Here is a 27548-nt window from a genome sequence, read left to right as displayed (position 1 = left end):
TTCCTGGCTTGGGCCCATGTAATGAAGAAAGAATAAGGTCACTCATGAAATCAATATACAGTTCCCATACAAATTCTTAGAGTAAATTAAGTTGGTCTAGATAGAGTAAAAACTGTGCCTGTCTCAAGGGTGGAATTTTCATATTTGGAAAAATAATGGAAAATAAAAGTCAATTTTATTTTATTTCCTTTCCAAATTTAATATATAAGGAATATAATTCCTAGTATAAATTATCATGTTTTCCTTACTTCCTAGAATCCAAAGACGTTCAGAATCAAATTTTAAACTCAGTCTCTGAAAACAAATAGAAAATATTTTCGGGTAGCTTATTTGTATTCTTCATGTTTTCCTCTGTGAAACCACATGCTCCTTGATTTCCTCCTGCAAGTCCTTTCCTAGGCCCTTTTCCACCTAATCTTGACATTTTGAGTACTTTGAGCACCTTGCCCTTTTAATACTGTATGTGAAGGTTATTCACTTATTATCTCTTAACTGCAAAATTGTCCTTTGTATTCCGCTCTGTGATATGGGATTGGGGCTTTACAAAGTACAGCAACTCTCAGACGCCTTTTTCTGATGCCTCATGGGTGGTCTGCCTATTTGTCAGTCTCTGAAGAGAAGACTCTAGAATATGGGAGAGCGAGGTTTGATAGTGCTGTCCTACCCATCTGGTAACTTTGGTTATTCTGAGAAAGCATCTCATTGTAGCCTTCCAGTACCACCAGGAGGGGGTCCGTTTCCCCAAGCCTTCCTGTCACCATTGTAACATATTACAGTCCCTCTGTTTGCATTTACAAATGGGTTTCTGTTTTCCTGACTGGATCCTGACTGATACACCCTTATATGCTGAATACTCCACGTTTAGATACCCAGCCCAGAGCTAGATTTCTACTCACTTCTTTTTCTTTTTAAATCTTTGCTGTGGTACAATTTATATGCCATTACATTCACTCAATGTAAATGTACAATTCAATAAATTATAGTAAATGTATAGAATTGTGAAACCATCATCGCAATCTAATTTTAGAACCTTCCCATGAATGCCCACCCCCAATATCCATTTGTAGTCACTCTCCATTTTAACATTCGGCTCTAGGCAACCACAATTTTGTTCTTCCATAGGTTGGCTTTTTGTCAACATTTCATATAAACAGAATCAGGCAATATGGAATGTTTTGTGACTGAATTATTTCATTTAGCATAATATTTTTTGACATTCATCCAAATTGTAACATATATACCAGTACTTCATTGATTGTATTGTCAAATAATATTCCATTGTGTGTATATACTAAATTTTGCTTTATCTATTTACATTTTGGTAGATATTTGCTTCTTTTTTCTCACTTAACTGACACTAGGAATAATGCTGCTATGAATATACACAAACAAGTCTTTTTTGCGGGCATATGTTTTCACTTCTCTCGGGTACATACTTGGAGTGTAAATGCTAGATCATGTGTTAACTCTGTTTAACATTTTAAGAAACTGCCAAACTGTTTTCCACCATTTATACCATTTTATAATCCCTCCAACAATGTATTAATGTTTCAATTTCTCCACATTCTTGCCAAAACATGTTATTTGATTTTAGCCATTCTTGTGGGTGTGAAGTGATAGCTCATGGCTTTAATTTACATTTCCCTAATGACATGATTTTGAGCATCTTTTCATGTGTTTACAGAACATTTACATAACTGCTTTAGTAAAATGTCTATTCAAATATTTTGCCCAATTTTAAAAGCTTATTTTCTTACTATTGAGTTATAAGAGTTCTTTATCCCTTTTCAAATACATAATCTGAAAACTTCTCAGCTTTTCTTTTAACTCTCTTAATAGTAGTATCTTTGAAGTATAAATGGTTTTAAGTTTGATAAAGTCCTATGTTTTTGTCATTTATGATTTTGGGGTTGTATCTGAGAAACTATGCCTTACCAAAGGTAACAAAGATTTGCTCATTTGTGTTTTTTGAAATATTGATATTCTTGGCTCTGACATTTAGGCTGTAACATGTAGTTTTACAAAGAGTGGGATTTTGCCCACTCTTATATTTACCTCCTACTTGATATCTTCACTCGGATGACTAACAGAATCTCTGACTTACATTTTCAAAATGAAGGTACTCCTGGAATTTTTCACAAACCTTGGGAGTTTCTCTTTCTAGATGCCCCTTTCCAAGTAAGTGGTGTGATTATCCTTTTATTTACTAAGTGACAAACCCTGAATCACCTTGACCCCTGTCTGTTCCTCGCTTCCCCCATCAGCCCTTCAACCAGCCCTCTTAGCATCTCCATTCTGTCCAACTTCCTTGCATTTGCACTACCATCATCCACTACTCAGCCGCTTTCGCAGCTGATCTCTCCCTTTCTTTCCAGCCCCAATCCATGCTCCACAAAGAAGCAAAAGTGCTTTGTCACACTTGTAAGTTTTGATTTTTTGTTTTGTTTTGTTTTGTTTTGTGCTATAGGCTCCTTGGCAATCTGGGGAAATATATAGGCCACTTTCCAGAAAAATGGTTTTAAATGCATGAAATCAATTATATAGTATTACAAAGCAAACTGCTAAAACATAGCCATCAAACCATTCTTCTTAATTTGTGAGATCATAATATATGGGCTTCTTTTTAATCTATCGAGCAATAAAATTCAGTGATATGTTGTAGTGACAAGCATACATGATTATTGAGACACATGGGACAACAATATCATGCCACGACAATTTCTTTGATATCTTTTGGCGACAAAGTCACAGGTTCTTCAAATGCTACTCTTAATTTGTTACATTTTATTTTGAGGTCAGTGGAAGCAAAGATGCAGTGTTGACTCATTCACGTTAAGGACCCCTTGAATTCTATGCACATTCCTCCAAGGGAGCACTCACGTAAGAATCTTTGCAAATAACTGCATTTAGAGCGAACTCCTGACCACGACTTATGAGACCCGTGTGATTTGGTTTGGCACCTGCCTTTCTTCACCCCTTTGATCTCATGAGCTCAGCAGTCAGTCAGTCTAGTCTGACTCTATTTTGCTCTTATCCTGTCATTCAGCTCTAGAATAGACGAAGCTCTTCGGCACAGGGTCTCTGCCCTTGCCACGCCTCCCTCCTGGAAAGCTGTTCTGACCACATGGCTGTCTCCTCCTCCTGAGAACAACTTTGGGGTCTCCTCTTCAGAGAGAACTTCCTGATCCATCTCCTAAAGTAGTGGAGCTCTGTCAATCTTCATCAGTAATGCTTTCCATTATGTGCCTTCATACAATTAAGAATTACAACTTCTGTTATTCTATGCGTTTGTTTTATTCGCTTAATAATTTTTTCTCTCCCACTAAAATATAAACTTGCTACAGAGCATATTTATGATGTCCTCCATTCTACCCACACCTTGGCCTAGTGGAAGGGCGCAGTTAGGAGGGCACACTGATGTGTTAGTGTTAAATTAAGAAGTTACGGTATAAGCCTCTACAGCCTACCCGCCAGCTGTCATCATTTCCAAATGGACTTGACGATAGTTACAACCCTTGCTCATGTGCTTACCTATCTCACTCTGAGTGTACCAGCTGGAATGGTGCTTATAAAATGCTTTAGCATCACTCAGTGGCACAATCCATCGTCCTTCCTTTGCCTATGAGGACATCCCTGGCCTCCTTGTTGCTTTACTTTTCCCACTTTATTTTTTCCATCTCTTATTAAGATCCTTTAAGTCACCAAGCTCATCCCTGCTTTGTGCTATTTGCTATGTTATTTCTTCTAATGGGATTAACTTGTTGTATCTTTACTGAAAGGTAAAGATCCTTCAGTTTGCAAACTAAATGTTGCCTCATGAGAGACAATATGCAGGAACATACTAATCAACTAGGCTCTCCCCTGGTTTCCATGATCCGCAGATGTGCCAAAAAGGCACCGAGCTTTGCAATGGGCTTGTGACAGTGAGTGCAGACGAGGATTGATCATGAAAGTGCTAAGAGGGCTTTCAGAGCTCCCTTATTTGCATGAACCCTATTTAAGACTCTTGGAAAAGTAAAAAATATGTATACAGGGTAATGGGTCTTTGTAAAAACCTAACTACAATTGGTTCAGACAACTCTTTCTCTACATTTTGGTTTCTTCTTTATCAGGACATCACTAACTCTTCCGGCTGTGCATAGTAATAGCCGTGGCCATTTGTAAACTTTTAATTTATTCTCTTAAAGAGAACCCATGAAACTTAAACCTACCCTGGATGAGCAGAAATGGCATGGTCCATGCTTTAAAGTATATAGCAGTATAGTTTAGTGAGAGAGACATTAAGCAAAGAATAACATGTATTAGTGCAAACATTAATGTGAATAGGCACATATCATTAAGAATTCTAGCAGAGAAGGTTAATAATCATTTAAATAAATCTGCCAGGTATAAAAGATATCATTATTAACTCTTTTAAAGAATTAACCATAGTTTGGAAACGTAGTTTTACTAGAAATCAAGATAATGCAAATTAAAATAATGAATTACTAGTCTTCATCTATCAAATTGGAAAAATTGAAGAATAATATGAAATGATGGAGAAACAGCCATGTGACACTATGTCCTAGAGTTGAGAAACAATTGGCCATATGTATCATGAACTTTCAAAAGTTTTATAGATTTACACCATCTATCATGGTTAGGAGAAAAATGTATGTTCAAAAATCATATATTTCAATGTTATTATTTACAATAGCACTACTTGGATAACTGTAAATTGAATAAGGGAGAAACAGTTAAATAAATTGTTCCACAATCATATGATAGTCAATTCACATTTTATTTTTTAAGATTAATGAAGAGAATATGCATTATGTTATGCAAAAGAAAAGAGATAAAAAAATCTATATACACAGTGTGATCTTAGTTACATATAATTACAGGAGACATAAATATCAAAATGGTGATGGCACTAATCTCTAGGCAAAGAAATAATACATTGTTTTTACCTTTCATTTTTAATTTTCTATATTTCAGATTGTATATAATGCACTATTTATAGAATTTGATGCAAGTACATACTACATGATCTTAGTAACTTAAGTCCTTTTATTGGAGAAAACATGCTCAGAGTCCAGGCTTCTCGGATACAAATGGAGACTGCATCCATTCAAGAAGCCATGTTGAAAGCAGACAGCTTCATCTTGACGTATAAACGCTGCCTCTATCAGAGGTCCCCTTCTTTGATATTCGGGTGGTGTTGCGTCATTAGCATGATGCTGAAAGATGCTGACAAGAGATGTTTGCAACAAAGTTTTTGAATTATTAACGAAACTACAAGGACAGAATCAAATGATTCAATGGAAATTGTGATCTTAGAAAAGACCAATAAAGAATACTAAATTTTAATGAAGTCCAGGGTAACACTGAAATGCATCATTTAATTTGCCGTTAACCTTTTTGATATGTGACTTGGAGGTCTTTAAGTTCTTAGTACAAGTTGCCATTTAATGCCAAGGACAGGTGACTGTTTCATGTAAATGAGCACACTAACTGAAACATGGCAGAGGAGGAAATCCAGGGACGGCAATATGCAAAGAGATATGGGAGAATTAGGGAAAATTATTGCAGGCCCAAAAGAAACAAGCAAAGGAGTAGTTTTCACAGAACTCAGCCAACATGTGATACTCCTGTACATGTTTCAGACATAACACGTCTGTTTTAAAAAGTAATACAGATTTTCAAATGAATAATATCTTGTCAGATATCTGACAAGAAACATACTTGAATCACACAAAGATTTCTTCAAGTATTTATTCAAATAACACCCAATCATTTAAAATTTCAAGAGACGTCCTGTGAAGGGAGCCATTCAGGAGTGAGATGTGAGTTGGGAGGGAAATTGTCAGAAACTGGCAGCACTCAAACAATCTGCAACATCTCCGCTAACACATTTTATGGCGACAGGATATTGTCAACATCCAAGTTACACTTTGCAGCCCAGGTTCAGGATGAGCCAGGTGGCACCGTGGCATGACAGATGAGTCAAAAACACAGGGCACTATTTCACGCTGAACTCAAAGTTTTGAGTTAATTTTATTTTTAGCTCTGTAGTTATTGTAATGTCACCAAGGATTGAGAGGTGGTGCTTCTAGGCCTCCCCTCCTCCTCTCCCTCTCTTCACCCTGCAATCCCCAGCCATTCCCCCCACCCCCCTACTGTGGGCCAAGCACTTCACTGAATTCTGGTGACTCCAGGCAATACCTGCTTCCTGAAGCAAAGCTATTATTTTCTTTTGTGCTCTAACAACTTCCCCACAAATGTGAGGGCTTAAAACAGTGCAAATGTATTTATTACCTCACAGCTTTTGTAGGTCAGAAGTCTGGTGAATTGAGTGGATCATCTGTTTAGAACCTCAAGCCTGAAATCAAGCTTTTGGCAGGGCTGAGTTCCTCCTTGGAGGCCATGGGAAAGGATCTACTTATTTCCAAGTTCATGGAAGCTGTTGGTGGGATTCAGTCATTGCAGTTGTAGAGCTGAGGTCTGTGATTTTTACTGGCAGCCAGCCAGCGTGTGGCCTTTGTTTCTAGAGACCATCCCCAGTCCTTGTCATGCTTTCCATGTGCCCCCATCCATCACTGGGGGACGACACCCTCTCCTACTTCAAATCTGTCTTTCTCCTACTGCCACATCTCTCTGATTCCAGCCAGAGAAATGTATCTCTTTTTAAGGACCTTTTGTGAAAACCCAGATAATCTCACCAGTTAAAATTAGTACCCTTAATTACATATGCAAAATTTCTTTTTCTCACATAAGGTTGTATATTCAGAGGTTCCAGGAAGTAGGACATAGACATCTTAAAGGGGTCATTCTGCTTATTACATTAGAATACTAGATGGGTTTCGGATAACTTCTTATTAACTTTGTGTGAGTGTGTGTGTGTGTGTGTGTGTGTGTGTGTGTACGTGCGCACATACATGGGTTTTGCAAATTAGAATTCATAAAAGTCAACCAGTTTTGTAATATTTTGTATCTTTTCAGAATAGCTTTAATTACTTGGTCATTTAGGATTTATTACAGCTTTAAGTTATAAATTCATCAAATCCGTCAAAGCAATAGGACTTCAGAGAAAACTTGTGGCATTTGCTGTTTCATTTATCGGTATTTTGACAAAAAACTACAAGCAAATCAGCTGACAAGAATTATTCAGTCATTAGTAGCTGCTTTTCTGCCATTAAATTCAAGAAACCAAGCATATATTAATAACCGCTGTTTCATTAATTTCTCTCTACCGCAAAACACAAATCATTTCCAAATTAGGTAAACTATATTAGAAGAAGGGCTAACATAGATCCAATTTTTAAAGATTAAATCTGTTTTTTGACCATAGAGGCCATTTCTGTAATGCCAGACCAAGTGTGCGAAGTCCATATACCATGCTCATTAGACCGTATGACATACGTGCTAATGTGGGAAGGCCTGCCCCTCACTCAGGGGGTGGCTACTGTTCAGGAAGAACCTGGAGACGTTTGCACCAAGTGTCAGCATTAATTCAGCCTTGCTGCACACACCCACCACTCTAGTTGTAGTAACTGAATCCCTGCTTTTCATTTTCTCTTGGAAGAAGCTATGCCTCCAAATCAAATTGTGAAGTGACAAGGACATAGAATGCTTTCCCGTTCTAAATGCTAAATGCTAAAATTTTAACTTGCATGGCTTGAGGTTAGAAGTTTGAAATGGGTTCCACTGGGCAAAAAATCAAATTGCTAGCAAGGCTACATTCCTTCCTAGAGTCTCTAGGGGAAAATCCATTTCCTTGCCTTTTCCAGGTTACAGAGGTCACCTACATACCTTTGCTCATGCTCCCCTCCCCCATCCTCCACCTTCCAAGCCAGGAGGGGCCAGCGATGTGAACCTTCCTCCCAGCACGTCACTCTGACACTGATTCTTCTGCCTCCTTCTTCCACATTGAAGGAGCCTGTGATTATATCGGACCCACAGGTATAATCTAGAATAATCTCCCTATTATAAGGTTAGCTAATTAGCCACCTTCCATATGTTGCCTTAATTCCTTTGCCATGTAACATAACATATTGACAGGTGCTGGGGGTTCAGGATGCATAGAAACAGTTGGGAGGAGAGAAGTAGAGATAGAGAAATAGACAGAGAAGTAACCAGGGCTGTTCAGCCAACAGGCATTATATATTCAGGGGATCAGTTTGATTTTTCATGGAAATTATAAAAATCCCTTGAAGGGTTTTATGCAAGAAATTGCCATGATCAGGTCCACATTTGGGGAAATCATTATGGAAGATTTCAGGTTGAATTGGTTGGGGAAAAGGAAACAGATGAGAGATAGGAACATTAGTAAATATACTATTATAGCAATTTAATAGGAAGAAAACGAATGTAAGACACCTTTCATGGTAATAGAAAAAAGTTAAGAAACATTACAGGTCTTATAGAGGGAATGTGCCTAAGCTGGGGATCAGTGAATGAACAGAAGACTCTATGACGGCTCCAGGTTTTAGGCTGTGGGTTGGACTCAGGTGTGTTCCACTTGTCTCTCACAGAGGTAATTGGGTTAAAGGTGGCATGGCTACCTGGGGCATGTTCTTCTCATGCTGATTACATGAGCCATGCAAGCCTGCTTAAAACCTCTGCTTGTAGCAAGTCTACTCATGTTGCCTTGGATAAATTAAGTCTTATGACTAAGGTCCTAATAAAAGTTGGGTCATATATATCCTCTTATGTAGTGAAAAGCACTGCAAAATCGTAGGAAAAAGGTACAGATACATAATGCTACTTCCAGGAGAAACTCAAAAGTTCAGGAAAATCATTTAACATGCTACCAGTTTGCTCTATAAAATGACTATCTCATTCCATGCAGCCCCTGGCAGTGCCTAGGCCCCCACTTCCCACATGCCTAGCCATATTTGGCATATCAATCATGTTTATTTTTTGTATTTTTGGTTGTTCTTTTACAATCTGAAGTGTATTAAATAGAATGTACATGTTTTAGCAAGCATTTGTAAATTGAATAGTAGTTGGAGTAACCTTCATATTCTTTTTAATCATTTAGAGTTTGCCCATTGTAAATTTAGGTTCTGTCTCCTTTCTTGTGATTTTCCAGGACTGTGTTTTGTATTCTAGATATTAGGCATTCCTTTACTTTGCACATATGCACATATCACCTTCCAAGCAGCCAGTGATCTGTTAACCTTGTCTGTTCTATTCTTTTAAACACAGTGCTTTAATTTTTATATAATCAAATCCATTAATTTTTAGCTGTATGTTGTGGAGGGTTGTGTTTTGGTTTTGGATCTTGTTTAGCCAGTCCGTTACCATATAGAACACAATGACATTCTTCTATAAGTGACATCACCTCTATAGTAATACTCTCGGTACATTTGGGTTTTTAAATCCATCTACAGTCAAAAGTAAGAATTAAGTTTCAATTTTTCTCTTTTTGACAAACCAGTTTTCCCCATATGTTTAATAGTTCATTCTGTCCTTTGGATTTGGGACTACTTTGTCATAAACCAAGTTATTGGTTTATGATATTTCCAAATCATATTTGCTGCTTTTCTGACTAGACTCTCCAAAACTTTTACATAGTTTGAACAAGAGTTTCTTTAACATGGAGTTTCTTAATTCCCAAAACACCTATTGAGTGTCTACTGTGTTAAAACAACGTGTCAGGATGAAACGCTGCCTCTGCCTTCATGCATCTTCCTATCGTGTATCCCGCCGTTGATCAAGTAATTACACATGGGGGTGTTAGGAAACAGGGAAACTGCAATGCCATCCCACTGTGCCAGCAGTGCCCACGCAAGTGTGGGAGGGACAGACCACACTATGGGAATGCCATTTCCACCTAGGTCGGTGTGGATGTGCCCAAGTGAGGGACAGAAGATATATGAAGCATGTTTCAAGCAAATGAAACACTGTTTTTTGGGGGGCGGTTTTGGGTTTGTTTGTTTGTTTTAGCTGAGCCATCCTGCCACCTGTTGGCAGCTTAGCAGCAGCTCAGCTTGGGCCATGAATCAAACCGGCGACCCTGTTGCTCAGAGCATGCACTCCTGAGCAAGCTCTTAACCAACTGAGCCACTTGGCAGGACCCCAAATGAAATACTGTTTTGAAAGTCCTTCTCTAGTACAGTTGAATACAAGATAATGAGAGGAATTCTCTTACTATACGGAACTGAAGAATGTCTTCTTCCTTCATGGGCTCTACCTTAGTAATTTCGGTGTACATTACATCCCCGACAACCATGGCTCGTGAGGTATCCCAACGTCCCCATTTCAAAGAAAACTTTGCCATGATCAAGGTCAAATACTTGAGTATGAATCTAATATTTGGTCAATACCTGTGCATCTAATTACAGGTTCCTTGTATAGGTAAATCCATATTTATTTTGCTATTTGATTTTCCTCAGAGCAGTTAAAAACACTAGTTTTAAGTACTAAATTATAGGACTACATGGGATTATAAAAATTATGAAAAACCAAATTCTAGTGTTCTAAACATAAGCTTAAATGTGATTAATGTAAATAAATGTAAATACCCCTTAATAAATTCCTGTGGTAATAATGACTAGATGTAATAAAGCAATAAAAATGTAGAGACCACATAACATACATAATGTTATCAGATATTTTAATCCTAAACTCAGACATAAATTAGAACTAGTTATAAATTATCTTTTAGCTTAATATACTATGTGTTTATAGTTTAGATTCTGAAGAGACATAACTAGATAACAGTCAACCATACACATCCCTTTAGCACATCCTTCATTTTGCTTCATTTCTATTTTTTCTGCTCAGTTATAAATCCATTGCTGCTCAGTTCAGACACAGAATCAAGCACCCAGGGACCATGACAACAAAGCAATGTTAGAAGGTAAACATGAATCATACTCACTAATTTGGACCTCCATAAATGAAAAAAAGATAAATTTGATAACCTATCCATAATTTTCATATTATACCATAGTAGAGGACCAACAGAAATGGACAAGTATTTGATAGCATGCCAAGCATTTATTTTTCCAATCCATGAAAGTGTATATCAGCTTAAGTTACCATTTCATGTTGCTATGGCAGTTTTTGGAGAGCTATACACAAAATGTGTTGCCAAAAGCTGTATACAGGAGAATTGACCTTGAGTCTTTAGAGGGGGAGGAGGCAGGAAATTTGGTACTTGGCCAGAATCAAGAGTATATAAGATTAAAAGTAAAAACACAGGATGGGAATTTTAGAAACTTAAGCATTCGACAACAGTTAGATAACCTTCATTTTGAAACAGGAAACTAAAGGAAGACTTTATCCAGTGGTGTTATTTGTACATCATACTTGAAGGACTAGAAGTAATGTAGTAGTTAAAAGAGTCTTTGAGCCGAAATCAAACATGAAAACCAGAGGCCATGACATAAGGTTGGGATGAGAGCTCAGAGAATGTGAATATTTTCCATCTTGGTGGAAGAAGTCATGCGGCACTGTAAGTGACTAAGACAAGATATTAGCATAAAGAGTTTCCAAATGTTGTTAAAAATGATCATAGTATTTGAAGGACTCATCGAGGTTTCACCCATTATAAGGACTCTATACAGCAGTTCCATCTTTACAGTGCACTTTATGGCCATTAACTAGTAATTAGCAGAAAAAGTTTTTCCTCCAGAGAAATACATGAAAATGGATTATTTGCCCTCTTTTCTATAACATAAAATCTTCTATGTACCTTTACTTAGATCGTAGTGGACTTAATTCCTTGTTTTGTTTTGTTTTTAGTATCTACTGGAAGTCAAAACCTTTGTGACTTGTACTAGTGTATTTACAGAATGATTTAAAACATCCTTAAGACGTTAGTATTCAGACCTCATTAAATATTTAATACTGAGGGGACGTTAAGAGTTAGCTTCTGTTATATGAGAATAGCATTAAAAAATACAGTAAAAACATATTAAAACTGTAGAACCAGAGCAACCCCAATGTAAGAGAATCAGAAATTAAAATCATTGCCTCAAAGAAAACAAGGACTAATGGAAATGCATCGTTCACTGCCTTGCAAGTTAACTGCTTTTATTGACAAGCCCATAAGCTCACCGCAGGAGGTACTGAGTATTATAGCAAGGAGAAAAAGCAACAGAAACATTAAATCTCACAGTCACCATTTAATTTACAGATGAAGAAACAGACTAAGGGAGGCTTTAATAGTCCAAAGAATAAAGTAGTAAGTGACTGTCAGAACAAGGTTCCAAGTTGATCTGGTTCTACATGTCCTCGCCTCCTTTGCCTTCTGTTTTCACTCACCATCTCTGCCACTTCATCACGTGCAGTGTCTAGAGCTGGGTCATGCATGCTCTAAGGATTTTGGTGCCCTGATGAACACAGCCTGTCACCAATTTCCTTTAATATAAGCTTCAAAACAAACACTCTTCAAAATGAGTGGCGTAATGAGATACGGAGGGAAAACTGGTTATACTGCTGTTGAAAAATCTGCTTTGTGGCAAAGACTAGCGATTTTCCTGTATACTGACTCGTGTTAAGTTATAAAGTTATATAGAGACACATATACTACACACACACACACACACACACACACACACACACACACAGTCTCATTCAAATAGAAAACTGGGATGTTCTATGGTGCTTCGGAAATGATTAGACAGCTGCCAAGAGGAATTCACATCTATTAACCCCCGAAGGACCTCAAACATGGCTTACCTCTTACTCTTATCTTTGTAGACTCACGCTCATGCCATGTATCTAAGGGGATCCTAAGAGGGACCTATCAGAGTTCCGATTTATATATCAATAGCTCTCATTTCTCAGTATATTGAAAGCTGCTAAGTATTGGAATCAGCTATACTGACTTCACCATTTTATTGCAGTATATTGAATTGGATTTTTTGAGATTCTTGTTTTCCAAACAGTGAAAGGACCAAACGTAAACTATGCCGACACGTAGAGAAAACATGGAGGGGTTCAATAGCTTGTTAAAGTGGCTTCAATGAAAGCTATTGAAATGGCACTTTCATAGAAAAACTTAGTTTTGTCACCATCACTGGAAAACTTTCTTTTATGTCTTCTCATCATTTAGGGCAGCGGTTCTCAACCTTCCTAAGGCTGCCATCCCTTAATAGAGTTCCTCATGTTGTGGTGACCCCCAACCATAAAATGATTTTCGTTGCTACTCTATAACTGTAATTTTGCTACTTTTATGAATCATAATGTAAATATCTTTTTGTTTTCCGACGGTCTTAAGGCGACCCCTGTGAAAGGGTCATTTAACCCCCAAGGGGTAGCAACCCACTGGTTGAGAACTGCTGATTTAGGGCATATGTATATATCGCGTGTATTATTTTAAATTGAGCAGTTTTCACTATTAGAGTTATTTCTAGCTCTATGTTTAAATGCACTTGGAGGAGGCTGATAAAAAGATTAAGGCAAGGAATTAATTTTAGGAGAAAAATATCATAGTTACTAGCCCATTTTGCTTAATTAAAAAGAAAATTTTAAAACTTATTTTACAAAACATGATATTGTGTTATGTTATGAAATGCCTATCCTAAATTTAATATCATACAGGTTCATTCTTATAAAGTTTTGTTTTGACCATATCCTTAAATTGGTTTGAAACAAGTTTTGTGCAGTGTATTAGCTGAACAGACTCACAAGACTACTATTTGAATAAAAGTAATTTATAAATTGTAGACATTTTCCCGGATACATCATTTTATGGCAGTCCCAAACTTTTTGAGTAACAAAGTAAGGTTATTTATAGTAGTAGCTCTGAAACTTGGACTTGCTGAGAATCACCTGGAGGGCTTGTTAAAAGATTGCTGGGCCTCACTCTCGGAGTTTCTGATACGTTAAGACTGGGAACAAGATGTAGGGCAAGTCGGGCTGGAGCGAGAATTGGACACTAACAAGTTCCCAGCAGAACCTTTTGCTTCTCCTGAGTGGCCATACTTTAAGGACCACTTCTGTACAGAAAGGTGTTAAGCCGCCAGAATATTCTGTAAACTCTATCATAACAAAATTTACCAGACGTATCGTAGTCAAGTGTTGCGAACCTATATTAGAAAACATGATTTCATTTTAATGAATAATTCACGATGGAGTTATTTCAATTCCACCATTAGGTGAAGACAATTTATAATATTGGCTATATCTTCTAAGTATTCTTTGAGCTGACCACACCGATAAGTCTTTTCAGACTTTGAGTCAACTCTCAAATCTAAGTGGGTCCTAATCTGTTTAAATTAAACACTGAGGCTGAAACACTGGAATGCATGAAACCCAGAAACCAAGGGTTATTCTACTCATCCTTTAGTCACCATGCAAAAAATAATAAAACAGAATAAAACCAAAACAACAATGACATTTATTTCATCTCTTTCTGGGATTTTTTTAAACCTTGTAACCTGACATATTTTGGTGTGTGTTCTGTGGCTTCTTATAGGAGTCATCCACATCAGTCATCTCCTTAATGGGAGATAAATATGGTGGAATACAGGAAATAGATCAGACGCATGTGTAAGCAGGCTACTGCCTCATGTGTATTGGACCATGATCAATGGGATGGGACCTGATGAGATAAGACTTTCTCAACTTATCTTTGTTAAAATAGAAGGAAGTGATAGATTGGAACACAATATACATGGTTCACTAAGGGAAAAATATTAATTTGCAAAGTTCATTGCTTTGAGGTGAACATCTATAATTTATTCAACAAAAAGATGAATGAAAAAAGTGAAAATTCCCTTTGACCAAATAAGGCAATTCTGGGATAATTATCCAGGAACTAGACCCAAAGAAGAGAGATAATGTTTAAGGTCCAGGACATACTTAATATGTAGCTAGTCATGGGAAATACAATTTAAAATCTAAACAACTTATAATTAGGAAGCTTCTAGTTGATTTTCCTTTACTCTATAGTTCTCTTTTCCTGTTACTTGTGATGATTGCTTCTATACTTTAAGGCTGTAGTTATGAATTCATTCCATCAGAATCACCCAGCTCCCTTTATGTTTAGACCTGCAGTGTGAAACCATCACTCATGGTGATAGGGAAACAGTTGTCAATATATTTGGCAGCCCCAGTGCACTCAGTAGATCTACATTATTTTCTTATTTTGAGGTGGACCACAAGCAGATTAGCTATGGATGCTTATTATTAATCCCCAATCATTTTCCTAGGGCCATATGATAATACATTCAACTATGGGAAACACTAAATTACTCAACTACAGTAATTACAGATGATAATCAATGACTTGAAACAAGTGCTAATGATAGTTCTTTGAATAGATCCAAAGGTGGCATCTTGGAAATGTGTACAGATACAGTAAAAATGTACAGTTTAACAACTCCAGCAGTAATAGAGGGTAAATTCCATGTCTCTAGTGCCAGAGAAGGTCAGAATAAGTGTAGAAATCCAAAATTTACTTATTTATACCTCAAGTGTGGGAAACTGAATCAGCATGAGAAAAATAGCATAATGTGTGTAGACATTATGGCCCCGGGGCCCTTTTGATGGCAAGATTGAGAAGCATATAAGAAAAAAAGAAGTATTGAAATGCTTAAGTCTAAATGACTACTGTAGGAAAACTGTACATGGATTTATGGCAAGAAGGCTAAAAATTTAATAATGCAGATAAGAACTGCTGCTACTGGCCAAGATGGAAAAAGGGACTAGATTTAATCTTTCACCTGAAGTAACTATAAAACAGGACAAAAGATATGAAACAACAGCTGTCATAAGGTGTCAGGCAATAAAGGCCAGTGACCTTTGAGAAACACAAAACAAATTAGGTCGATTCTATAATTTCCCTGGACATTTCACCAAAGGTGATACATGGATAGCAAAACAAACAAACAAACAAACAAAAACACACACATGAAAAATGTTCAAGATCATTAATCATTAGATTAGTGCAAATTAAAATCACAACTGCTACTATAAAGTGATCTACTTAAATGTCTAAAATTAAAAGGACTGACCATACCAAATATTGGTGATATGAAGCACCTAGAATGTCCATACACTACTGGTGGTAAAATTGTACTTCTATTGCAGAACAGCTGGCAGATTCTTATAAATTTAAACATCCATCCACCACGTGACACAGTCATTCTACTCTTAAGGAAGATGAAAGCATATATTCATGTAAAGACTTTTTCACAAATGTTCATGGCAGCTTTATTTGCCATTAGTTTTTAAGCTAGGACTCTTGAAGACCACTCACTAGTTAGAATTTTGATAAAGTCATTTAGGATCCACACAAAAGGTATATTGAAAAATCTCCTTTTTTAAATTGAAATAAGGACTGTAAACTCTTCCACATGCATTCATAGAAAATTCCCAAGACCACCAATTCGTAAGTTCACACTTTGACATATTTTTCTTTTTCTTTGTTTTGTAGGTATGTGTGACTCAGTTGATATATACATGTCTATTTGTGTTTGGAAAGATTGTGTGTACCCTGCAACCTCTCTGGGTTTTTCTTTTCATTGTCTTACAATTATCTTGACAAAGAACAAACAAACAAAAACCAAAGAAAAGTACTCAGTACATTTACGATGCATTTATGTTTCACACTATATCTAAACAGTTAAATGTTACTACATGGTGACTGTCAGAAAACTAAAGCATTTGCATGGACAAATGAATTTAAGATATCCTTCCAGAATTAAAATACACTTGTTAGATACAGCCCTAATCTGAAAAACCTACTAGGTTTTCACTCCAAATAATAGACTATGTGGTTACTTCCGAACTATTATTTTGTTAGAATATTTGTCATTATTCTTCAGGGTGATGTAGATTTCTTCTACATGATAATCTGATATATTTATATTACACCATCAAAATGCAAACACAGTTTCAGAGTACAATTTACATTATGTGTCTAACTCAGTTCCTCCTTAACACATTTTATAGTTATGTATATCAAACTTATTTCAAAGTAACTTAGCTCTTCACTGAGTAGAATGAGAAATTCTCATATAAAAAGGTGAGAGAGAACAAGGTAGAGGAAGATAATCATGAGTCAAGTGAACCACCACATATTTTCAAGTTACTTAGGGGCCAGGCAGCCTTGGAAAACTAGCAGTTGCCCTTAAAATGATCTCTTTTCATTCCTCTGTGTATTTTATGCTTATTTTAGAGGCTCCAAAGAGCTGGATTTATTTGCTTGTAGAACACAATTTATATATTAGTCTCCTGTGTTCAATTTTACATTTTCCAAAATGCATTAAATTTAATAAATCGAAGTTAACTGTTCTCCAGTGAATACAGGCAATTGTCAACACAATGTCCTATTTCTGAGCTGTTCAGAGGTTGTTGCGCAAACTCTAGAATCATGACACTGGGGCTATATAAACACAGTATTCAATGGCTTTCTGTTGCTAGCAAATGATGTGCAACTAAAAATTAAGTTATCTGATTTGATTTTAGCTTTAAATATAAAGCTTGTAAAACCACAATAGAACACTTAGAAATTGAAGGTCAAGGACCAAGGATACCTGCAGAAATACACAAAGAAATATTAATGTATTTTTAGAAGCTCTACTATATGAATCCCTGAATTACATCTGTTGCTCTGCACAAAGATAATGAGTATATTACTTGAACCAGTACGCACTTTATACAGAACAAAAGTCTTCAAAAGTGAGCTGTAATGGCAGCTTCAAAACCAACTTGAAAAAGTAGAGGAATTTCTTTTGTATTAATGTAGAGAAGCACCTAGAAAAACAAGTAGTCAGAATTTTTTGAGGAACCTCCATACTGTTTTCCATAGTGGCTGTACCAGTTTCCATTCCCACCAGCAGTGCATGAGGGCTCCCTTTTCTCCACAACCTCTCCAACATCATCTGACCCAGCAATCTTTCTTCTAGATATCTACTAAAAAAATCTGAAAACATTTATCTGTAAAGGTATATGTACCCCTATGTTCATTACTCACAGTGGCCAAGACATGGAAACAACCAAAGTGTCCTTTCGATAGATGTTTGGATACTGAAGATGTGGTATACACAGTAATACCTTGGTTTGTGAGCATAATTGGTTCCAGAAACAAACTACTCGTATTGCAAGACATCACTTGTTTAACACGTTAAAATGTATTAGAAATGTTTGCTCATCTTGCGGAACACTCACAAACCAAGGTTTTACTGTATACACAATGCAATACTACTCTGCTATAAGAAAAGATGAAATACTGCCACTTGTGATAACATGGGTGGATCTTGAGATTATCATGCTAAGCGAAACAAGTCACAGAGAAAAAGTCGAGAACCACGATTTCAGTCATATGTGGGATATAAAACTGAAAGCAACAAATAAACAAGACAAACAAAAACTCATAGACACAGACAACAGTTTAGTGGTTACCAGAGGGTAAGTGGGGAGGGGGGTGGTAGAGGAGGGTAAAGGGGGTTAAAAATATGGTGATGGAAGGAGAACTGACTCTGGGTGGTGAACACACAAGGTGATATATAGATGATGTGTTATAGGACAGTACACTTGAAATGTATATAATTTTACTAACCATTGTCACCTCAAAAAATTTAATAAAATTTTTAAAAAGAAAGGAAAACAACTATTGATGTAAGATCCTTTCACTGTGATGTAAAAGTTTACTTCTAAAGATAAAAAAAATCCTTAATGAAATAAAATAAATTTCATGGAATCTGTTTGATGAATCTCTTTCTTAGAAATAAGAAAAATGGTAAGATATCTTTAGGGACCTTTTAACCAATTTTGTTTACAAATGGCCTTTACACTCATGTAACTGGTTTCATTAAAAAGGGGTGTGGGTTTGCTTGATTTTCCTGAAATATTAATAATTATCCTAGCAACGTGCAAAGGGACAAAAATCTGTTGGCTTGCAAACTGTCCCATTGCTTGTTATTCAAAATTGAGTCCTGGAATTCATTTTGATATAATGCAAAATACATATATACATACACACATACACACATAAATGAATATTTCTTTTAAATATTTTTAAAGAATATATTTTTAAAGAATACTTCTTTTCTTTCATTAGTAATTCTGGTGGTATTTAAAACATTAAAAAACTTTCCAAATCCCAGTGGTTTGCATAGTCTGAATAAGAAAAATAACAACATTGGCTCTTCAATATCTGCAAGCTGGAAAAATAAACCTAATTCTCAATATTAAATATTTAAAATATCTTCTTAAGTTGTCTTTTCTTCTTTGTTCAAGTGATATTTTTTTATTTTTAATTATTTCTCAGAAAAGTAATTTTCTGTAGTTTAGAAAAGATTATTTTTACTTGAAGACAGTATCCCAAAGGGTTTGAAATTATTAAATATTTTTTCTTTATTCCCATATTTCAACCTAGTTAGCTACTGGTGCTATATTTATACACAAAGAATAAACGAATGAATAATTATCAAGAAGTTTACAATAATGTCTTCTTAATACTTTTGCCATCATCTCTAGGCTTGGCAGGGCAGTGGGTATGTTCAACCTTTTATTTATTCTTGGTAGAAAAAGGAATGTTTTAATTTTTATACAATTCAGAAATCCTTACAGTATCCTTGACTGTAAAATGCAATGTAATATCACACAAAGTAACTTATTTCTCTGTGGGTGTTGCCTGTAGAGCAATGCAAAATTCTTTGAGAAGCCAAAGGAAACCTTTGAATGGCATTTTTTTAAAGTAAAAAGGACTCCATCAGTAATACTTCCTATGGAATGCATTTCCAAAGAGTGTAGATCCGTGCAGTTAAATGCCCTGTCAGATCTTAATAGACACTTACTTCTCCTGGGCAGATCTCAGCTCTTGCTGTGAAGCTTGTAGGCAGCTCTTAGGCACTAGTCTTTGTCTTAATGCTTTGCTTCTGAATTCGGCGGATTTGGACAACTTCAGACCATGACTAGCCCAAATACTTTATTAATACAGTTATCACATAACGTTTTACTTCTTTCAACAAGTTTTATGTATTTAGAATGTCAAGGTCAATAAAATACCCAAGAGACATCATGTCTTTTAGAAGTCTGATTATTGGTACTTTTATAGATTTGAGAAAGAATTTTCATTCAATAAACCTGGTCTGTTAAGATTCCCTGGACTACTACATCTATCAAGCTACCTACGCTGGCAGTAATATGCCCCATCTTCCCTCACAGTACTCTTTATGGACTGCCTTTTTCCCTAGCTAAGGCAAACCTTACGCACTTGACCCCTTCCCTTCTCACCTCAGAGCTATAGCTTCGAAAGGATCTCCCTTTTATCAGCTGAAAGTACTACAGTCCCTTCTTTGAAAAACACTCCCTTGAGCCCACATTCCCGGCAGCTACTCCCTCATTCCTCCATCACTGTCTGCAATATAACTGCTGTCAATGCCCTATAGTTGAAAGACCACCCGTGATGGCCCTATAATTCACCAATATTGAGTTTAATTACACAATACAACAGAGGAGAACAAACAATGCAGAGTTGCTGGGCACCTCAGTCAGAGGATGTTTGAAAGCCTTAGGGTTTATGTTGGATGATTTGGGGAAGAGTTCAAGAAAGCAGAGCTCTGCTATAAATTAGCTGCTGTCAGAAAATGAGGATAATTCTCAGTTGGAGTATCTTAATCGTATCCAGGAGGCAGAATGAATAAAGGGAAGATAATGCCATTGAGTACATTATCCACATTGATAATGTAATCAAGAGATAAGAAATAATTTAAACTTCTTCAGAGAAAGACATTTGAAGATATTAATAGTACTAATTACATATAAAATTGTAATTATATTGTATATTTTGCCGGCCATTATAGAGGATAAAGTATAGGACCCCCATTTTATGTTATTTTGTTAGAGCACCCTTGGCAATTTTACTCTCTTATTATATATAATTTACATTTCTTTAAATATTTTAATATACAAAATGTTTCACTCATATTCTGGCTCTATCAGGAAAGTGTTTGACAGCAAAAAATCGAACACCTACTTAGCAATGGCTCAAACCATTAGGACGTTTATTATTTTCTTAACAAGTACAATGAATGATAAATAGACCACTTAAAAATCACATCATAATTTTTGCTATAGCAGCTATAGCTCCACAGTTAACATTTTCCAAAGAAAATTCTTATCTTAAATGAATATGTAGATTTCCAGTAAGTGAATCCATACCAATGCAAATCAGATACCCTGTCATTCCCATTATGGGGGGAAAAAAAGTGATAGTCCATCACCAATTTTAAAGACACATTAGAAAAACTAACGGGTTTGTAGGAAAATTAGCTACTGCCAACTCACATTCTCTTGGTGAATATAAATACCTTATGAAGCATCTTTTAGAATTTTACACCAAAAAATACACTGTCATATATGAAAAGCAGCAGCTTGATGTAGAAACTGCACTCACGTCTGCATGATCTGCAGGAGCGTTGCCATGTGCAAATCTCTTGCTATGTTTATTTAATTATCTATTTACATTTATCTTGACTACTAAGATAATGCTATTTCGATTTACTATTCTGTTTCTACCATAATCAAAGATTCCTTTTGTCATTCACTGAACAAAGGGGATGTCACCTTGTGATCTGGCAGAGGCTAAACTGGCTTTCAGTCAGTGTTTCATAAAGGCAATTGAAAAAAAGAAATGCCTTCCAACTCTGAAAACACATGGATTGCATTTATATCTATGTTCCCTTAATCTAGAACATTCTTTAGCTTTTAAAAATCTTTTGATTTTGCCATTTTTAAAAAAAAAAACTACATAGGCTCATTATTTTGGAGAATGTTTCTCAGCTTGGGTTTGTACTATGTGTCTTCCTGATTAGAAGTAGATGACACATATCCATTAGGAATAACACAAAAGTGAAGCATTCTGCTCAGTGCCTCGTATCAGGAGACATTTGATAACAGTTGGTCCTAATGTTGGTGATTAATTAGGCAATTAAGGCAGTGTCTGCCAGATTGCTCTACTTTAAAGCTATCATTTTCCCTTTGAAATTATGCTGTAAGATGGAATCTTGAGAGTATGGAAATATTTATCATCAAATGTTACACACTAACTTTAATATCATTGAAAGCTTCCTAGCTTCATTGTCCCTTTAATATTTACTGGTTGTCATATTATTGCTAGAAAGTGCTTTTATTTACCCGTAATTTAGTTTTGTATTCACTTATACCAGAATGAACTCATGGATTTTTTTTAATTCACTATCTATAATCCATATTATTAGTATTTATTTTAATGTTTAAATTGCAAAAGACAATTTGAGTGCTTCAAAATCACTGATGGTTATAAGACTTTCCTTTCCCAATGTAGAGACCACTTATATCCATGGGTAGTTTTAGCACTAACCTATAAAGAACTTTATTAGCTGGTCTCCATGGTGGACAGTCTGATGGAGGCACCTGTTTGCACTCCCGTATTGCAGCTCTTGACATTTTAGATGATATCCTGAAATGTAAGGGCTCCAACCACCAGAAATGTTAATTCAGTGTACATTATGAAGTCTGCAGAAATAAATTTTAACAAAAAATGTCATTACTTAGTGAGAATGGCTTCCTTTGATTTAGGTAACCCAGGAATCACATTCAGATAAAACTGTTTTATAGGTGTGTAATCATAATATGTCTCACTGGTTAAGGGATCTGTGTCTGTTATAAAACCCTGCCCTTGTTAACCTCTTATGAGACCAAGTCTTAGTAACGCCATACCCACCCCTGATCCTCTTTTGATGCTCGAAAGAAAAATAAATTAATAGAGCTTTACCTTAGAATAGTACTGAAAAAATCCTCTTTACTCCAAATTTGTGATGGCAAAGCACAGTTCAGCCATCTTTATGAAATTTATAGACGAAGACATCTAAGCCCTCAAGAAGTGGTACAGGTTAGAATTAGTGACTGACATTGCCTGAGAGCTGAAACATGACCCAATCCTCAACTGGCTGCATTTTCTGGCTGTAGAACACATTCATGAAATAATTCGGGGTGGCTAAGGAGGTGGAGAGAGAATACTTCAGAGAAAAATAACCACCATCTTGAATTATATCCTTATTATAGAGTATCCTTTCTATCTATAAATAAACCCATTTCCTATCAGTGGAATAATTTAGGGCTTCACTTTGATCTTCAGTAATCACAGATGAAATAATCCTAACACCCTAGAGAGAAAGATAAATTACAACACAGAGCCTGTATTTAATTATCTGAGTTTAATTGAAATTGCTTAAGCATCCTGCTCACTTTTCTTAGGTATGCTATGAGTTTTGATGAATGTACACAATTTATTTTCAATAGAGTTGAGGCTTCATACATTTGACAGTGTTTGTTAAATGGATTACTGAGCTGAATAAATCAAGCTCTGTAGTATAGCCTGAGTATAGCTTGCGGTAAAGTGAGGGGCATAGGTGGCTTTGGGCAAAGTTAAACTATCATTCAAAGATGGGAGTCAAATAAGGCAATGAAACATTCTACTTTGAGTAAAAGAGATCACAATGGGTAAAGGCATGTAGATCTCCACATTTTTTTCTTGTCCCTTTGCTTTTGTATATCTTTTTTTTCTTATCTATTCCACTCCACAGCCACTGTAATTTCTTTCAATCTGTCTTTTAGTTTACCAAGTCTCTCTTATGTAGTGTCAAATGTAGTCTGTAATCTCGCCAATGAATTTTTAGCTTCAAAGGCTACATTATAAATTTCTAAATGTGAAATTTGGCTTATTTGCAAGTAGTATACCCCCATCATTGCTTATATTATTCATTGTTGTATTCCCTCTTTGATTCCTTAAACATTTTATGCTTGACTTTTCTTTTTATGTTTTTGATAATTACAATATTTGAAGTTCTTGGGAGTTTCTGTGAACCATCTCACTCATGTGTCTTGTCATCTTTATGTCATGATTGTTAATTGTTCATTCATATTTGATTGAAATAATCTGGAAACTAGCAGCTCAACTGGCCTCAAATGATGTTAGCAACCTTGCTTAATGCAGGTTCCTTGCTGTCTTCTACAAGCCCAGCACTGGGTTGACAGCTGCCCATGGAGCGACTTCCTGTCCTTGTTGATTTATAGTTCATCTTCATGAGTTTCTGCTTTTCCTCTTTTTAAGTTATTTTTCTTTCTTTTTGCAAAGGTGTAAGTCTTGCTGGGATTTTCCTTACACTCTTCGAGCCAACAATGTAGTAAAAAGTATAGGAATCTGCAGAGAGGGTGACCTTCAGAATATGTAGTCTGCCATATTGCTATGATATAGTCTATTCTTGGGACAATGAACCCTCTCAGAAAGAATAAACAAGGATCAGAACATAGTGACGGAGTGTCAGATTACTAGCAAAATAAATATTTATGTTTTCACTGCTACTTTGAAATAAAATTTAATGCCATTTTCCCAATTGGAATTTTTTTTTTTAAGAATAAAGAAGTCTCACACTGTTTGTAAGAAAACTAAGGTCTAATTTAAAATTGGAGAGTCTGATTTTGAAATGAATTTCAACTTTCTTCTTACCCTCTGAAAACAGAATACCAATTTTGAGGAGATAGATAGATCTATTTTTTTCTCCCCCCAGGCAAAATATCTTACGGTTTTTCTTCTTTCATCTCTACCACTTCACGTTTCCTTGGATAAGTTACAATTATCCTTGGCTTCATTTTTTGCTCCATTAAAAAAAGTACTAACAACACCTTCCTTGGGTAATTCAGACTTGTAAGAAAATTGAAATCATATATACATTAGATTGTTTTGAAACTGAAAATGATATAGCTGCGGAACATTTTTATTAAGATAATTATATATAAAAATCAGTTGCCTAGGAAAAAACATCAACCTTTAATTACAATAGGGCTCATTTTCTGTATCTGTGGTAAGTAGGTATAAACTGGAAGTCTAGTTGGCATTACCAGGCTATAGAAGTAGCCATTGCTGTATCTCAGTCTTTTGAGTTACCAAGAATTTGGGAAATTATTTTCTTCTACAATAACCTTATCTACAACAATGCTTCTTTATTCTTTTAACACAGCAAAAGCACACATCAAGAAAACATGGCAAAACTAAGCTTTTGTTTTTTTATCATTGCCTGCTTTCTGACTTGATTCATATGTAAGTTATACACTTACATAGTTCTGAAATGGTACTTATTTCCTATGACTGCCAAAAAACAAAAAAACTCATATACTTAATACTAAAGAGAGTATCTGCTTGAAAGGCAGTGCTTGAGCTGAACAAAAATGATCTCTCAGGTTGTGACACACAGACTTCAAGCTCTTCCTTAATGTCTCATTTCCAAGCCTAAATGAAACTATATTTTCAGGATCAACTTTGTGGTCAACTGAATAAGCATTTTTGAAGCTCTTTTATATCTATTTATTCAAGTGATTATTATATAAGCAACAGCTTTGTAGAAAAACTGGACTCAATTCTTTTTAATCTATTGGGTTGTCTGAAATGTCATGACGTATTTTTTCTATGTTTTTCATTGCAAAAATGTGTCAAGACTTTCCCAACGACCCAATAGTTATAATAGAGCCTCATAAGTATGCAATAATAGTTTCACTGAAAGTGATGCTGTGTAGCTTACTTATGTGAATTGCTCTAAATTTTGAGAAATTATGAGATCTATTGTAAAGAACAACTTTACAAATGTGCAGTATTTTTTCAGCATGCCCACATAATTTAATTTTAGAGGTCGGATCCAATAGCTATAATGATGTTCAAAATAAAAACAAAATGTTAAAAACCATTTGCTTTACTTTAACATTTAACCTGTGTGTGTGTGTGTGTAGGCGTGTAGGCTTGATATATATATATATATATATATATATATATATATATATACAAGCTCAATATATATGTAATATATATGCAATTTGAAGCCAAATATAATATAAAATATAGTATAAACTTGTACAAGATTATTTTCCCTTTCCTTTTTGTTTTTGCCTTTAAAATTATTATTACAGGTAAAATGAGTCTGCTATATAGTTATCTGATCTGTTGTTTTAAAAAGTTGATTACTTTTGAAGTATTGGTCATATTCAACATGCTACATATTCCAGATCTTGACACACCAAAAAAAGTAGTGTTTACATCTACAAAAAAATAAAATAAAATAAACAAATACAGCATGAAGCAGTAAGGTAGTAAATCATATAATTTTCCTGTCTATAAAAATATAAACCATTCGCATTTCATTAATTAATGCAATGAAAATGTAAGAGTAAACATTCTGAGTGTACAATGTATCTCCCAACATTCTCAGTACTAACGTAGCTATTAATGTTTTTTTTTTGTAATGTAAATAACCAGATAACTAATAGCTAATGTTGAGTCGAAGGGCTTATTAACCATCATTTTATGAGTAGGCGATCACTGACAAAGCAGCAATATCCTGTGTATATTAGTTCTTAATCTCCAATGACGTCTTCATTTATAAAAGCCTAAATTAAGCTGCTGTGAGATACTGGAAGTGCTTTCAAGTCATCAAAACAAGAGTACAGGATAGCTTTCATGTAAAGTCAATATTAATATACTCTAATTCTTTGAAGTGCATGAATTATTAATTACACATATGCCACTCAGGACTTTAATTCAAAATTATTAAATTCTCTAGAACCTCATTTCCTTCCTCTGGACGTCTGCAAGATCACCGAGCTTGTACTCATTATTGTCTTTTAATTGTCTTCTCTGTTCCAGTGTATTTGTGATTTGTAACGAGGCTAAAATCACCTAAAGGCCTTCTTGCACTCAGTCAGTGCCTGGGAAAGAATTGTTCCTTATTTGTAATCCCTTCGCCATCTGACAGCCTTAATTCTTATTAATGATTTCATTAGTCTGGGTTAGGCTCCAACCTTTAAAAGCCTGATAAAACAACTGTTTTTAGGTAGTGGCTTCAATTAATGATCCCAATTGTTTCTTTGAATATTCTTTCCCAATTTAGAATAATTATGGTTTGTTTGTTTTTCCCCCTTTAATGCGTATTTCCAAAACCAGAAATTATCTGTGTTGACCATATAACAATAAGTATCATCAACCTTATTACACAATTTCCATAATTTTCCATAATAAAGTTATACATTTTTACAGTGTTTTACAGTTTACACAGCATTTTCACTTAATCATCTCACAAGCCTCTAAAACAGACAGGATAGTACTTAACTCAATTTTAATCATGAAGATCTAAAGGTTCAGAGAGTTAGAATGGCGTCCAGGGCACCGCAGAAAGGTGCTGGACCTGGCCTCCAACCCAGAGTATGTAACCACAGACGATCGGTACTCTTATAGCATGCTGATACTCAAAAGGCCGGAGCCCATGACGCACCATAATCAATACTTCAGACTCCATGCTGTGCTATGAATGAGACTGCATACACAATAAAACTGAAATGAGGCAATTATCCAGATAGTTTGGCTAAACGCTCTCCCTTGAGCACCAAAATCCTTCTAATTATTAGATTCTTGAAGCAACAAAATATTGTTCCCTTCAGTTAGTGTCAAATTTTCTAGTCTTATTGCCTAGCAGGCACCTGCCAAATGATAATAGACTGACATTAACAAGATAATAGCAGACATTATTTTAAAGGCTGCTTCAGACATACTTCCCAATGCACCCCAATATCTCCTT

The sequence above is a fragment of the Hipposideros armiger genome, unplaced genomic scaffold (genome assembly GCF_001890085.2).
Source record: "Hipposideros armiger isolate ML-2016 unplaced genomic scaffold, ASM189008v1 scaffold_642, whole genome shotgun sequence".
In the NCBI taxonomy this organism is placed as follows: domain Eukaryota; kingdom Metazoa; phylum Chordata; class Mammalia; order Chiroptera; family Hipposideridae; genus Hipposideros; species Hipposideros armiger.
Note: the sequence above shows the minus strand (reverse complement) of the source record.